At 34.2% G+C, this 14707-nt stretch overlaps 1 pseudogene across 1 annotated transcript in view; it reads left to right on the top strand.

Moving 5' to 3' along the window:
- The window catches only part of LOC309610859 (mitochondrial genome maintenance exonuclease 1 pseudogene), a 35478-nt pseudogene extending 20771 nt beyond the window's left edge, over nt 1-14707 (top strand). Inside the window, exon 1 of the transcript in view lies at nt 1-14707. This exon is cut by the window's left edge and continues 20771 nt beyond it. The product of the transcript in view is annotated as a mitochondrial genome maintenance exonuclease 1 pseudogene (transcript).

Genomic DNA, 14707 nt, shown 5'->3' with positions numbered 1-14707 from the left:
ATGTCTATTTGTTTGTTTCCTTCTCTCTCTAAACTCACCAACCTTTAGTTCAGTTTTTCTTCTTTTTTGGGAACTTTCCTGATCTTTCCAATTTTCAGTGATCCTAATTATATTCAGCATTTATTCTCTGTCTCCCTTCTCACTTTCTTCATATGTGTATATCTGTGTTCCCAAGTCACCTATAAAAGAAACATTGAAGGAAGTGACCAGGAGTGAGCAAGAGACAAAGAGTTTTATCTTGCCCTCTAATTCCAGTCACATTGCATATTTTCTTACGTCTTAATAGTACTTTTAGATAGATTATAGGCATATGATTAAATGAGACTCAGATTATATGCATATAATTAAATGAGACTCAGAGAGGTTCAAATAACTTCTTAAAACTCCCTCAAGTTTTAATGGGGAACTGGATTTGAATTCAGAGCTGTCTGTTTTTTTCTCTTGCTCATCTTACCCATGGCCAGAATGAGGTGGGAATGGGCTTTCAAATTGGGGTGTTAGGGTTTAAATTGCAATGCTGCTCCTTACTAGCTATGTGGACAAATTTATCAAACATTTTCTATATTCTCCACTAAGGATTTTACAAACCTTATTACAGGTAAGATTGTGAGCAAGAACACTAAGCCATGGTGGTAATATTATTGTCACTTTATAAATAAGGAAATTGAAGCACAGGGAGTTTGGGTAACCTACCCAAGGTCATAGAATTAGAGGCACAGCTGAACTTCAATGCTGGGAAGTCTGAACCTACATTCTAAATTAATATCCTAATCATTATGCCCCTATGGGAAACTACTATAACCCTTTTAAGCAGCAACAGTTTCCTCATGTATAAAATGGATATAAGATTATTTAGAAGATTAAATGAGATAATAGGAAAACACTAAGCACAATGACTTGCATAGTAGTAACTAGATAATAATGATTGTTGTTATCTTAGTTATTTTGTTTCAGAATTAAGTCCTACAGAGCCTCCTCAGGCCATAGGCTGTTTGAGGTCCTCTGCTTCAGTGGGGGAGGGTACTTTTTCAGTTTGGGTTCAAGCAGCCAAATAAAACTGAAGCTGAGATCAACACAGCACAAGCTTTATTCAATGGCTAAAGAATGGAGAAGCAGGAACTAAGTTCACCAAACAAATTTTCATCCACAAGATGAGAAGGATTTAATTTTAAAGAGTAAAGACAAAGGGAGGAAGAGTGAGGCTAATGATGGGGACGCACATGCATTAGTCTACCTAGAAGGGACAGGGGTTTTTCAAGGGAGTGGGAAACCACCCCTTTTTGATTCTTCTTTGGTCCTTAATGTCCTGTAATGGCCATTGGTAGGTGTGTTATTTAATATGCTAATATAGTAAAAGCAGTGTATAATGAGGCTCAGGGCCTATTGGAGGTCAGATTTGTTTGCCATCTTTGTCCGAGCTGGTCCCATTTGATTTTCGTTTGTTTGTAGCTTTCTTTCTTATCTCTATACCCTTTAAATTAAAGATTTATGTTAACTCCTGCTAAAGATGGGGGTAGGTTTGTTTTGAGCAAAGACCTGAAGCAGCTCAGACAACAATTTGTGCTGTATAGAGGGCTGGGGGCAGGAATTATATATTTTTATCTCATCAAAAATTAACTCTGCATATAGTTACTTGCTTCATAAAAACTTATTCATTTTATTATTTAATATATTAGTTATTTTGAAAGATGGTGAAGTGAAAAAAGACAGAGTGTTGTTAAATATTGACAGATACATCAATACAGTATTAGATATTTTTAGATTTAAACCATATTCAATAATGGAAGCATATTTTATGCCACCACTTAGAAGCTTTGTGGGAGAAATTTCATCATTGGACATTATATCCATTTAATAGCAAAAACCTTCAATATAATCTACCTCAGAATCCAAAACTTGCTTTACTCATATTTTCCAATAATATTGCAATCCAAGTGTATTTTGGACTCTGCTTCATTATTTTCTATCATTACTCCCTTTAGGACACTCATATCTAAATGTGCCCACAGCATAGCACCTAGCATGCATTGGTATGGAGAACTTTCTGATGATTTGCAATCTGTACCAGGAGAGGAAAAGTTGTGGAGTCAGTTTTTATTGAAAGTTAGTTTTATTTGTCTCCACCTCCAAATTCTAGCCACTCTCCTTCTAAATATGTGCCTGTGATTGTAAGGATGACAAGGCTAGAGTGTGCAGTTAGGTCAGTACTCAAATACCCCTCTGAAAAAAAATGGAAGAACTGAAAGTAGACAGGATAATGACATCACCCAACGGATAACAGAGAATTCCAGAGAATTTTATATCACAGTTTCAATTTCATTACTTGTGATTGGTCTTTTCATATTTTCTGTTTCTTTCTGGTTCAGTCTTGGAAGTTTATACCTTTATAAGAATTTGTCCATTTCTTCTAGTTTGTCCATTTTATTGTCATATATTTGCTTATAGTCGTCTCTTCTGATTCTTTGTATTTCTGTGATGTCCATTGTAACTTCTCCTTTTTCTTTTCTAATTTTACTGATTTGAGTCCTCTCCCTTTTTTTTCCTGATGAGTCTGGCTAAATGTTTATCAATTTTGTTTACTTTTTCAAGAACCAGCTTTTAGTTTCATTGATCTTTTCTATTGTTTTCTTTGCCTCTATTTCATTTATTTCTGCTCTGGTCTTTATGATTTGTTTCCTTATACTATCTGTAGGTTTTGTTCTTTCTCTAGTTGCTTTAGGTGTAAGGCTATGTTGTTTATTTGAGGTTTTTCTTGTTTCCTGAGGTAAGATTGTATTGCCATAAACTTCCCTCTTAGAACTACTTTTGCTATGTCCCATAGGTTTTGGATCATTGTGTTTTCATTGGTATTTGCCTCTATGTATTTTTTTATTTTATCTCTGATTTCTTCAGTGATCCATATTGTTACTAACATACTGTTTAGTCTCTACGTGTTTGTGTTTTTCACAGTTTTTTTTTTTTTTTCCCTGTAATTGATTTCTAATCTCATAGTGTTGTGGTCAGAAAAGATGCTTGATAAAATTTCAATTTTTTTTCTGCATTTACCAAGGCATATTTCATGGCCCAAGATATGATCTATCCTGAACAATGTTCCATGTGCACTTGAGAAGAAAGTGTATTCTGCTGCTTTTGGATGGAATGTCCTATAAATATCAATTAAATCTATCTGGTCTAATGCATCATTTAAGGCTTGTGTTCCCTTATTGATTTTCTGTCTGGATGATCTGTCCATTGTTGTAAGTGGGGTGTTAAAATCCCCCACTATTATTTTGTGATTTTTGATTTCCCCTTTTATGGCTGTTAACATTTGCCTTATGTATTGAGGTGCTCCTATGTTGGGTGCAGATATATTTACAATTGTTATATCTTCTTCTTGGATTGATCCCTTGATCATTATATAATGTCCTTCCTTTTCTCTTGTAATAGTCTTTATTTTAAAGTCTGTATTGTCTGATGTGAGCATTGTTACTCCAACTTTTATTCGATTTCCATTTGCATGGAATATCTTTCTTCATTCACTCACTTTCAGTCTGTATGATTTCCTAGATCTGAAGTGGGTCTTGTTTTTGTATCCATTCAGCCAATCTGTGTCTTTTGCTTGGAACATTTAATCCATTTACATTTAAGGTAATTTTCAATATGTATGTTCCTATTGCCATTTTCTTAATTGTTTTGGGTTTGTTTTTGTAGGTCTTTTTCTTTCCTTCCTCTTTTGTTCTGTTCTTTTGTGTTTTAATGACCATCTTTAGTGTTGTGTTTGGTTGTTTTGTGTGTGAGTGTGTTGTGTGTGTATCTATTGTAGCTTTATGGTTTGCATTTCCCATGAAGTTTTGATATAGCAGTCTGTATATATACAAGGTGGCTTTAAGCTGCTGGTCTCTTAAGTTCCATTTCCTTCATTTGTACTCTCCTCTTCTCACAGTTGCTGGGTTTGCTTTCATATTTGTGTGTGGGTGATTTCTTACTTTTACTGTATATTTACCTTTACCTGTGAAATTTTTCATTTGTACTTTTCTTTTTACTAGTTGTGGCCACTTATTTTCCCCCCACATAGAGAAGTTTCTTTAGCATTTGATTCAAAGCCAGTTTGGTGATGCTGAATTCTCTTAGCTTTTGCTTGTCTGTAAAGGTTTTGATTTCTCCATCAAATATGAATGAGAGCCTTGCTGAGTACACTATTCTTGGTTGTACATTCTTCCCTTTCAGCAATGTAAGTATATTGTGCCACTCCCTTCTGGCCTGTAGAGTTTCTGCTGAGAAATCAGCTAATAACATTATGGGCATTCCCTTGTATGTTATTTTTTGCTTTTCCTGCTGGTGTTTAAATTATTATTTTCTTTACAAATAAAAAGTTGATCAGGGTAAATTATTCTCAGACTTATTATTCCCATGTGCACTCATAAAAGTTCATTTCTGAACCTGAAAAGCAAAGAAGATCTTGAATCTGTTGAGATGCCCCATGGTTCATATTTGTGGTTTAAAACTGCTGATATTTTTCATTTACACTTGGGCTGTCAAATCTAACTTTGCATTGGATTCACCTTGGTTGTTGTTACAAGCATTAGTTCATAATTACCCCTCAAAATATGTGCAATCAGCCAGGGGTTGATATATCACTATTTTAAAGAGTTCTTCAGCTGATTCTGATGGTACTTTTGCTATGCCTTCTGAAATACAATAATGTCATGTTCAAGAGAGAAAGGCAACCTGATAAATTGTTTCTTAATTGTGTATGTGAATAACCACCTCAAAAAGTAGAAAAAAGAAATTAGCCATTTTCTTCTTATGAAGAAAAGCTCTGCACTCAGTATAATTCCTTCTGTTTTACAACAGAGTCCCATCCAAGACCATGTTCTCCAAGAGTATTTGATGGTACCTGGTGAGGAAAAAAATGATGAAATGGCAGTAGGACACCAAGATGGAAATTACGGTTGTGGGTTCTTGACAATTCAGTACTAGAGGACGAATTAGAAGCAGATGAGTTAGGTCTCTCAATGTCAGGTGTATCTACCTCTAAGTGAGAAGAGCTTGATTATTCAGGTTCTCCAGAAAATAATAAAAATGATTAAATAAAATAGATCAATTGTTATCAACAACTGAAAGAATGCATACTATATTTTTTTTTGTAGTTTCTTTTGTAACTCCTTAAAAACAAAGACAAAATGTTTCTTTGTTGTGTTTGTAGAAAAGATGTAATTTAAAATATAGCACAAAGTCCACAGGCTTCACACTGAATAATTGACATTCTCTAATACCAGGGGCAGTACTGTAGAACTGACAATAAGGTTTTTGCACATGTTTTGGCCTAGGAGGAAAAAAATTGGATTCTAAGGAACATAAAAGTACACAGGCAAACTGGATTTACTAAGGAAGAATCTGAGTGCAGAGAAGTAAGATAAATTAACCAAGGGCAGGCAGATACTGTAGGTGTTGGCAAACAGGTCTCTAAGGTTATGGGTTTGCAATAGCAATTTAAAAATTAGGATGCAATAAAGGTGAATTCTGTACTTAGCCCTCATCTGTTCTCTGAATTTTATTGGCTGCCTTGGTGTGTGTGTGTGACCTAGAGCATGGAGGTAAATATTTACATATAGACAAAATCCAGTCCTGTTTGCAAAGTGAGAGTTAAATGAAGACATTTAAATAACATGCTTGTATCTGCTCATAACTGACACTCAAGAACTGGTTTATTATTACACATACATAAGTCTAAGCTGTCCAGCCGTTTCTTGCACAATGATATATTTTGTGGCACAGATACTGTTTACATTTTTAAAAGTTATTGGTAGAGACAAAGTTCAGGGTACTAAAGGATGACTCAAGCTGTCTGTAAATCTAAGCTGTCACTGTAAAACTCATCAATGATACACTAAATCTGAAAACCAGCAAAAGTAATATTCCTCCCAAGACTGCAGATACTGTCATCAAGGTTAATAAGCATTTATTGTAAAATATTATTGGAAAGTTTCCCAGAACTGTTTTCTCCCCGGGAAATATGTACTTACAAGAGCCATGGTCTAAAGGTAACTCTATCCCCCATCATATATTAAGTTGAGAAATAACCAATAAGGGACAGTGTAATTGGTGGCACTTATGAAAAAAGAAGTTGGCATTGACAGCCATTTTACTACATTTCAAAGATATTGAAGAAATAAATCATGATGATTGATAGTAAAGAATTTGGATTTTTAAAACCCTAGGCTTGGAAACTCAAATGATATAGAGACTCAAGATGGATTCTAGGCACTGAACACAGCTGAATTGCTCCAGGCATCAGTAAGAACCTCAGCATTCATGGGTCCCCTAGGCCTTGCCAGGAGTAATGACCAGGACAATAGCTTTTGAATGAACAAAGCTCTTATAACATTTGAATTACCTTCAGCAAACAAAGCAAACTGCTTATTTCATTATTCCTGCCTTCTGATACTTCAGATGTCCAAAACAAACTTTTATTTAATTGTATTCATGTAGTTTTGCTTTTCCATGGTCTGACTTCTGAAAAAAAAATATTATTCTTATTCTTATGATGGAGGCTAGATAAGCACTTCTAATCATCCCAGGTGGTTGTGTTAATGTGGGATACCAGTGGAGACTATTTTTGAATATAGTACATTGTGTTATCTATTAATTAAGGCAGGGAGTATTGCTAACAGAATTAAATACTTGTTTAGATTTGTTTGCCTCCTCTTGTCCCCTAAAATATTGTTCTAATCAGCAGACCTATTTTCTACCCTTTTTGATACCACAAACTTACCTATTGTTTGAGTTAAATCACAGAAGGCCGTAGCCCTTGGCTTTCCAATGTGAAGCACTAAATATAAAATGAGTTACTGAAAATAAGACAAGTCTGGTGCCATAAACCTGTCAACCTCATCTCCAGGATTTTCTTTCCAGATGGCACCACATACTTTCTTGATATTACCTTGCACTGAAAAAGTTGGGCATTTATGAATCTCATGTTTCAACACATTCTCAATAATGTAAAAGAATTGGGAGTAATAAGCATGGATCATTTTGAATCTATCATGTGTGTGCATTAAACTGGCATTCGATATTTAGTTAACATGAAAAGCAGAAGACTTTTAGTTTGAGTTTAAGATTTGGTGATTGCATTCTTCCGTTTTCCATGCTCCATCAAAGAACATCAAAACAATCATGGAGGAGCAGATGTTGATATTTTCTCTAGTGATGAAGCTAACATCCAAAGGATTCACAATTCCTTTTTTGTATATCATCTAAAGCAGAGCCAGATGCAGCAAGTGGATTTGGCCCAAAAATTAGAATTAGCTCAAGCCAAATGTCCTTAGGAGGATTGTAATGTGTCCTGCCTGGGCAACACAAAATACAATATTGGACTTTCTGGAGCTATATGAGAAGAGGCAACGTGCAATTTACAAACAAAGCAAATTGGAACTGTATCAGGAAGACTTTATTTTAAGCAAAGGATCTGGTCAGTTTATTATACCTAAATTACAGTGGTAATTAAAATGAAAAAAAAAAAAAAAGAAGTGGGTCGTGGCTTCAGAGTCAAGCACTTTGCTGCCATGCTTAATGGTTTAGAATCACAAGCATGGTTGTAACTTTGTTGATGGTTATGTTAAGACATTCTTTCCTATGTATATATTTTAGATTAAAATAATTACTTGGATGTACAGTGATACAAAAATTACTGAAATTATAGGCTTAGCTGTGAATTATCAGACTAAAAAATAAAGATTCTACATAACCTGACTGCTCAAAGAATGGTCCAACTTTGATGTCATTGGGGATTTTGTTAGAAATGCAGACACTATGGCTGCACCCCAGACCTACTAAATTAGAATCTCATTTAACAACATCCCTGGGTGATTTATATGCACGTTGAAGTTTGAGATGCACTGCTCAATTACTTTAAGAAGGTTTGATGTGTCAGTGTTTGTGTATGTGAGTCACACGTACAAGAATAGCACTGTCATTGAAAATCAGTTTATGTTTTATTTTTCAATATATTGCAGCCTTGAACCTATGACTAATTTTGTTCCCTACTTCTTGCTCTTCAGAAGCAACTTGCCCCCATGTTAATCATGTCTGGCCATCCCTACTGGACTCACATCAAGGTAAAACTTCTACAGAGGCTGTAGGCTTAAAGAATGTTTGGGTTATAAAGTTGCCTCTATATTTTTTCAATGAGAGATATCATGAAATTTTCTTAAGATAATAAGAGTAATTGCTAGTATTTACTGAATATATATATATATATATATATATATATATATATATATATATAAAATGTGCAAACAACTCTTGCAAGGGTTTCATAAGCATCATCTCATTTATCCAAATATATAAGATGGGTATGATTATTCCTGTTATAAAGATGTTGACAGTGAGTTTCAGAAACTTTAAATAAATTACCCAAAATCACAAAGGTAGTATGTGGAAGAGTCAGAATTCATACAACATAACCACTACTGTAAGCAGTTTTTGCCAGAAAACCACCCTCAGCAGGAAATCCCCTTTCTTGCCAATTTAAGCAAAGCTACATTGTAACTAACTTTTAAATCAGGTGCCCCCGTGCTCTACTCATCTCTGGCCCTAGCACAACATTCAAATCTTTTCATCATGGAATACCTTGCCTAAGCTGTTGGTTCTTTCCATAGATCAAAGAAGTAGAAATAAAGAATAAGCAATTAACAGATGACCAGACCTATTCCCTAGCTTCCCCTTCAGTACTCCTGTGAACAAACTGTGTGAACAAAATATTATCTAAAGAAGAATCACAAGAAGTCAACAAGCCTGCACACAAGCTTGCACACAGTGGGGGATGGTGATGACTCTGATCCCCCATCTCAATGATTATCTAAGATGACTTCCCTTTTTCCCATTAAAAACTTTCATGGCTAAGCAGAATCTTGAGAGATGTTTTTTGGGGGACACTGAGTACACCATCTCCACAGATTGCTGGTATTCTGATTAAAAGCAACTTTCTTTTCTACCAACATTCCTCTCTTTCATGTATTGATTTTCAAGTGGTGAGCAGTCAGACCTGATTCAGTAACAGATGCTGAATATCTCTAATTAGTAGAGAAATGCAAGCCCAAACCACAATGAGAGATCACCTCACACCTGTCAGAATGGTTATCATCAAAAAGTCTACAAATAACAAACGTTGGTGAGAATGAGGATAAAAGGGAACCGCTTGTACACTGTTGGTGGGAATGTAAACTGGTGCAACCACTATGGGAAACAGTATGGAGGTTCCTCAAAAATCTAAAAATATAACTATTATATGATCCAGCAATTCCATCCCTGTGTGTATGTATATATATATATATATATATATATATATATATATATACACCAATTTGAAAAGATACATGGACCCCCATATTCATAGCAGCATTATTTACAATAGCCAAGATATGGAAGCAACCCAAGTGTCCATCAACAGATGAACAGATAAAGAAGATGTGAGATATATACATATATATGTGGAATATTTCTGTATATGGCTGTAATATTTCTCAGCCATAAAAAAGAATAAAACGCTGCCATTTACAACAACGTGGTGGACCTAGAGAGTACTATGCTTAGTGAAATAAGTAGACAAATACTGTATGTTATCACTTATATGTGGAATTCAAAAAACAAAACACACATGTATATAACAAAACAAAAACAGCCTCATGGATATGGAAAACAAACTGCTGATTACTAGTGAGGAGAGGGAAGAAGGGAGGGGCAAGATAGTGGTATGGGATTAAGAAATACAAACTAGTATGTATAAAATAGATAAGCAACAAGGACATATTGTACAGCATAGGAAAATGTAACCATCTTTTTTAAATAACTTTAAATGGAGTATTATCTATAAAAATATTGAATCATTATGCTGTACACCTGATATAATACTGTAAATCAACTACAGGTCAATAAAAAAAGAAAGTTAAGAGTAATTACATATATTGTGTTTCAGTACACAGAAGAGTGCATTCTTTAATATGGTCAGCTATATCCCAGTTATGAACAAAAATGTCACATTTCTTTCTTCTCAATATGTTCTATATACCTCTATATATCTTAGAGTATAGTCTACAATATTCAGTGGCAAAAGCATTATTTTTTGGAGTTTATGAGAATCATGATTCTTAACATTCTATTCAAAATAAATATTGCATTATAATATTGAATATGCATTTTAAAATTGCATAATGCCCCCAGAGACTTTGATAAGCCACCCTTTCTCCCCATGAAAATCAATAAATTTATGAGCTCCACAACACCAGGATCATTAGTTTAAATATCCTCTTCAACAGCCTACTCATTCTAGAACAGCAGTGTAAAAAGTTAATACACTTTTGATAAATATTCATCTTATTTAACAGAATGGAAAAACTACATGCTTAAATATGGGTTAGTGATGCAGTACCAACTGGGTGCATAAAAAGGAAAAAAAAATCTGTCATGCAAATAGAGAACAGAGTGGCATAGAAAGCACTGATTAGACAAAGGCATCCTAAGTCAAATATGATGTAGATAACTTGTAGTGAGTGGCAGTCAAGATAACGGACATTCTTGAGAAAGAATTAGAAATCTGTGATTATTTTTAAAAGGAAAGGGATGGGGACATACTCAAGAGATGGCTCTGGCAACGGTTACATATTTAAGAGTAAAAACAAGAGCAGGAAGATTAAATCACAAAAGAGCAGATTCAAGTCAAGTCATAAAGATCTAGTCTATTATGGCTGGAATCATGCCTTTCTTTTAAAATATTTTCAGTAAATATTAGTAGATTTGAGTAAAAATGATATATTTTATAAATGTGATTATGGAATCATTATATTATACCATCTATCAGGGGGAAAGGGTGATTTAAAATAAGAGTCACCGAATGTGTGTCTGGAACTTTTGCTCCCAGCCAGCCGTCAAGAGCACAGTGTCTATGCTTTCAATCTGATAAGACTGTTGACCAATATTGACTCACTTGCTTGGCTCCATTGGTGACCTTCAGAGTTGAAGAAGTAGCCAACCTCTGGTTTATATGCAGGGAGATAAAACTCAAGACCCACCCAAGACCTTTCCGTTTGGGTAAGGAATGATTTAGGGACATTGGCAACCCTAAGCCATTGACACATTTGATAAAAGTCATTTACTTCATTTTTGAAATTGATTTTAAACTTTGTTGGAGAGTTTTTATGTTCCAATCAGGAATCTAATCCAAAGCTTTTAAAGTTCAATTTTTACTCATAAGTTATTTTCCTTTGTTTAGGGTATAGATTTTTTGGAAGTATTCAAATGAAAATAATACAATTCTTAAATGACAATTTAGAACATTAACAAATAATGAACACTTTTGCAAAATCAAAAAAATTAGAGAATTCATTTTGTTACTAAACAGGCTACCAGGTGAGTTATATTAAAAATGAAAAATGAGCCATGGGAATGATGATGGAAATGTCTATCAGGGGCCCACAAAATCTGGGATTTGAATTGGTGGAAATCACAGGGAGGACTGAGGCCTCACCCAGGTGCCACATCCTCAGTACAGAATTCCAATGTCTTAAAATGAAAAGCACGTTAAAACTTCAACTGCATGTTTTACAGATGAAATAATTTGTGTCCAGGGAGGCTAAAGGATTTTCTTAAGGATGTACAAGCTAAACAGTGGCAACACTGGAAGCAGACATAAGATTTCATGACTTCCCTAACATTCAATCAATAAAACCTGTTAAATTATTGGATGGATGCCCTCATAAGGTGGTTCAAAATTTCAGAACAGAAATGAATGGGATCCAATCCTAAATTTTGTTGAAGAAATGTAGATTAAGGCAAAGGTAAATCTGGCATCTTCCTAACTCCAGAAATCTCAACTCACCATAAAGTCATATACCAGAATATATAATGAACACATAAAAAACATTTATTAAGCATTGGTTCCAAGTTAGAGTAACGCATGGCCTTTTTGAAAGAGTGTTAAATGCATTTATTATTGGTGAATAGCTTATTCCCCTGACTTCAGTAATGACTATTTTGGAGGTGACGAATCTCTCTTTACATCCTATTACCAAGCAATACACATTTCACTTAGGATAACATGGGAATTAAATAAAGAGACACAATTTCAGATGGAAAATAGTACTTGGAATAATTAGATTACAGGCAGGTCTCCATAAAACTTTTAAAGAACACTAGAGCAATATGAATTCTGGGGCAATTTTTCTTCTGGGTTTATATGATGTGTTTTAACACAAAAATGCTTTTCACAATAAAGTTCTAAAAGACCAATGGTCTCAACAAGGACCATTTAAAAAATTCAAAATCAGAGCATCAGAGCAAATCAAAATCAGAGCAAATTCTAATGCTCAATGAGGTAATTGGCCACATGCCACTCTTGCTACAATTTAATCAGAATTTTTATATTCTATAATCATCACAATAAAAATTCAAATATATTCATTTTATTAAGAAGTATTAGATTTTAGTGAATTTTATCTTCAGAAACTCCATTTTGTCCCATTTTCATCTTTTCTAAGCATTTAAAATAAGTCATGGAATGACAACTTATTTCAATTTAAATGAACATTTTTCTGTTTTTGTTTTTATTTCTCTGCCTTCCTTGAGTTAATGCTAGTCAATACAACTTTCTGGGATGCTGAGAAAATGTCTTCAACCATTTGTACATATACAGGTAGTTCAACAGTAATCAAAGTGGTTTATCTTCTTTATTCACTTGAATAAATAATATTTGTATTCCCACCCACCTCAAACTTTGGCTTAAAAAAAGAAAGATACTAGACAGGTACAATTACATGCTATTACAAATTGTGTGGAAAGTAAGAAAAGAGGGGAAAAGAGGGTAGAACTAGTTAACTTTAACTTACTACAATTAAGGAAGGTTTTATAGACAACATAACATGTGAGTGAGATGATGAACAATAAATAGAATACATAAAGGCAGAAATGGCAGATGGGGTACATTTTAGATGGCATGGATGTAGATGTACATGTAGATGTAGTTAGATAAATAGATAATGACTTAATTGAAAGCATGGAGTTGAAGTAGAAAAATAAAAGACATGGTTAAGGTATGCTTAGTGGGTAGCATTTATGTTTAGGTTACAAAATTATATTCAGATCAATAGAGTGCTTTAATTGTAAGACAATGGATTTTAACTTATATCATTATTTCTCAAATTTAAGACCTTGTGTATCTCCAAAAAATATTCCAATGGTTTCACAGACTTTGATTCCAGTTGAATTAAAATTTGAGTGGGAACTCTCTAAGTGAACACTTGAAGTATCACCATTGTAATAAAAGTGTAAGCATATGAACTAAAACCAAGTGGCAAGTCTGGATTACAAAGTGGCCATCCAGAATGATCCAGAATATGCTTATATTGATTTATTAATTGTTATTTAAATGAATTTGTATAATTAAGAAGAAAATCCATAGAGAAATTTCATTCCCTGATAACAAGGATCTGTAATCCCCAATTTAAGAGGCACTGTCTTATAGTCAATGTAGAGCCATTAAAGTTTAAAAGTACAATTAAATTGTCACTTTAGAAGAATTATTCTAGAGAATTTCATCTTAAGAGATACTGGGGAACTTTCCTGTTCATTAGATTATTCTATCAACTAATATTTAACTAATTCCCTAGATTCCACCTAGATACTAGGTGTCAGAGAAACAAAGATGAATACATGGTTCTGCCATAAAGAAGCTCATGGTTTAGTTGAGGAAAATGTCCTTGGCTTATAAAAATAATAAAATATGAATATGCAATGGTAGAGAGATTGACAGAGAGGTGGCATTTAACCCAGCATGGAGGGCAGAGAAGACTGAATGACTAAGCTAAGTGTTAAACAGTACATTGAAATTGTGTTTAAGTTTGAGAGTGAGTGTGTGTGTGTGTGCGTGTTTGTAGGGGCAGGGGTGGGGCCCTTGAAGAAAAAAAAAACAGCACGAATAAACATTCCTTTGATGTTGCTAAAGTGAAAAGTTTGAAGCAGCAGATATTAGGGAATCAAACTGGGAGTGTAAACAGCAGCTAATCCCTGTGGTTGTAGTAAATTGCTGTTAAGACACTGGCTTTATCTTTGGGCCATGGAGAGCTCTTAGGGAATGGGAAGTGAGGGATGACACAGTTGACTTGATATTTTAGTAAGATAACTCTCAGAAGAGGAATAGGGATAGTAGATAGAAGATTATTCTAATATTATCCCAAGTGATGAGTCCCTGGGCTAGAACACGGGTGATAATAGATAACAGAATGAAAAAAATTACGTTTAAGAGGTAAAATCAGTAGAATACTGACTATGCATGGGGCATGACTGAAAGGAGGAAGTCAAGGATAAATAAGTTTTCTGGCTTAGACATATCTATCAATTGAGAATGAGATTATAATGAGATGGAAAAAACCTTGAAGAGAAAATGATGAGTTAATTTTGACATGTTGGGAGTATAGGGCCTGTGGGCTACCCAATACATGACTCTATTGACAGATGAATATACAAATCTGAAACCTAGGCAAAAGCTATGGCTTAGAAATACAGTTTTAAGATTCAAAAATTTAATAGTTGAACAATCTGCTGATGTTTAAGATAGGTGCAAGTTATTAAGCAATTACAGGAGGCTAGGCTCTTTCCAAAGTCCTTTAAATGAATTATCTCATTTAACACTCAACAAATATATGGAGTAAATACTAGTAAAATCCCCATCTCAGAA

Source organism: Balaenoptera borealis (genome assembly GCF_965194805.1).
Source record: "Balaenoptera borealis genome assembly, chromosome: 14".
In the NCBI taxonomy this organism is placed as follows: Eukaryota; Metazoa; Chordata; class Mammalia; order Artiodactyla; family Balaenopteridae; genus Balaenoptera; species Balaenoptera borealis.
Note: the sequence above shows the minus strand (reverse complement) of the source record. Positions and strands in the feature narration are given on the sequence as shown.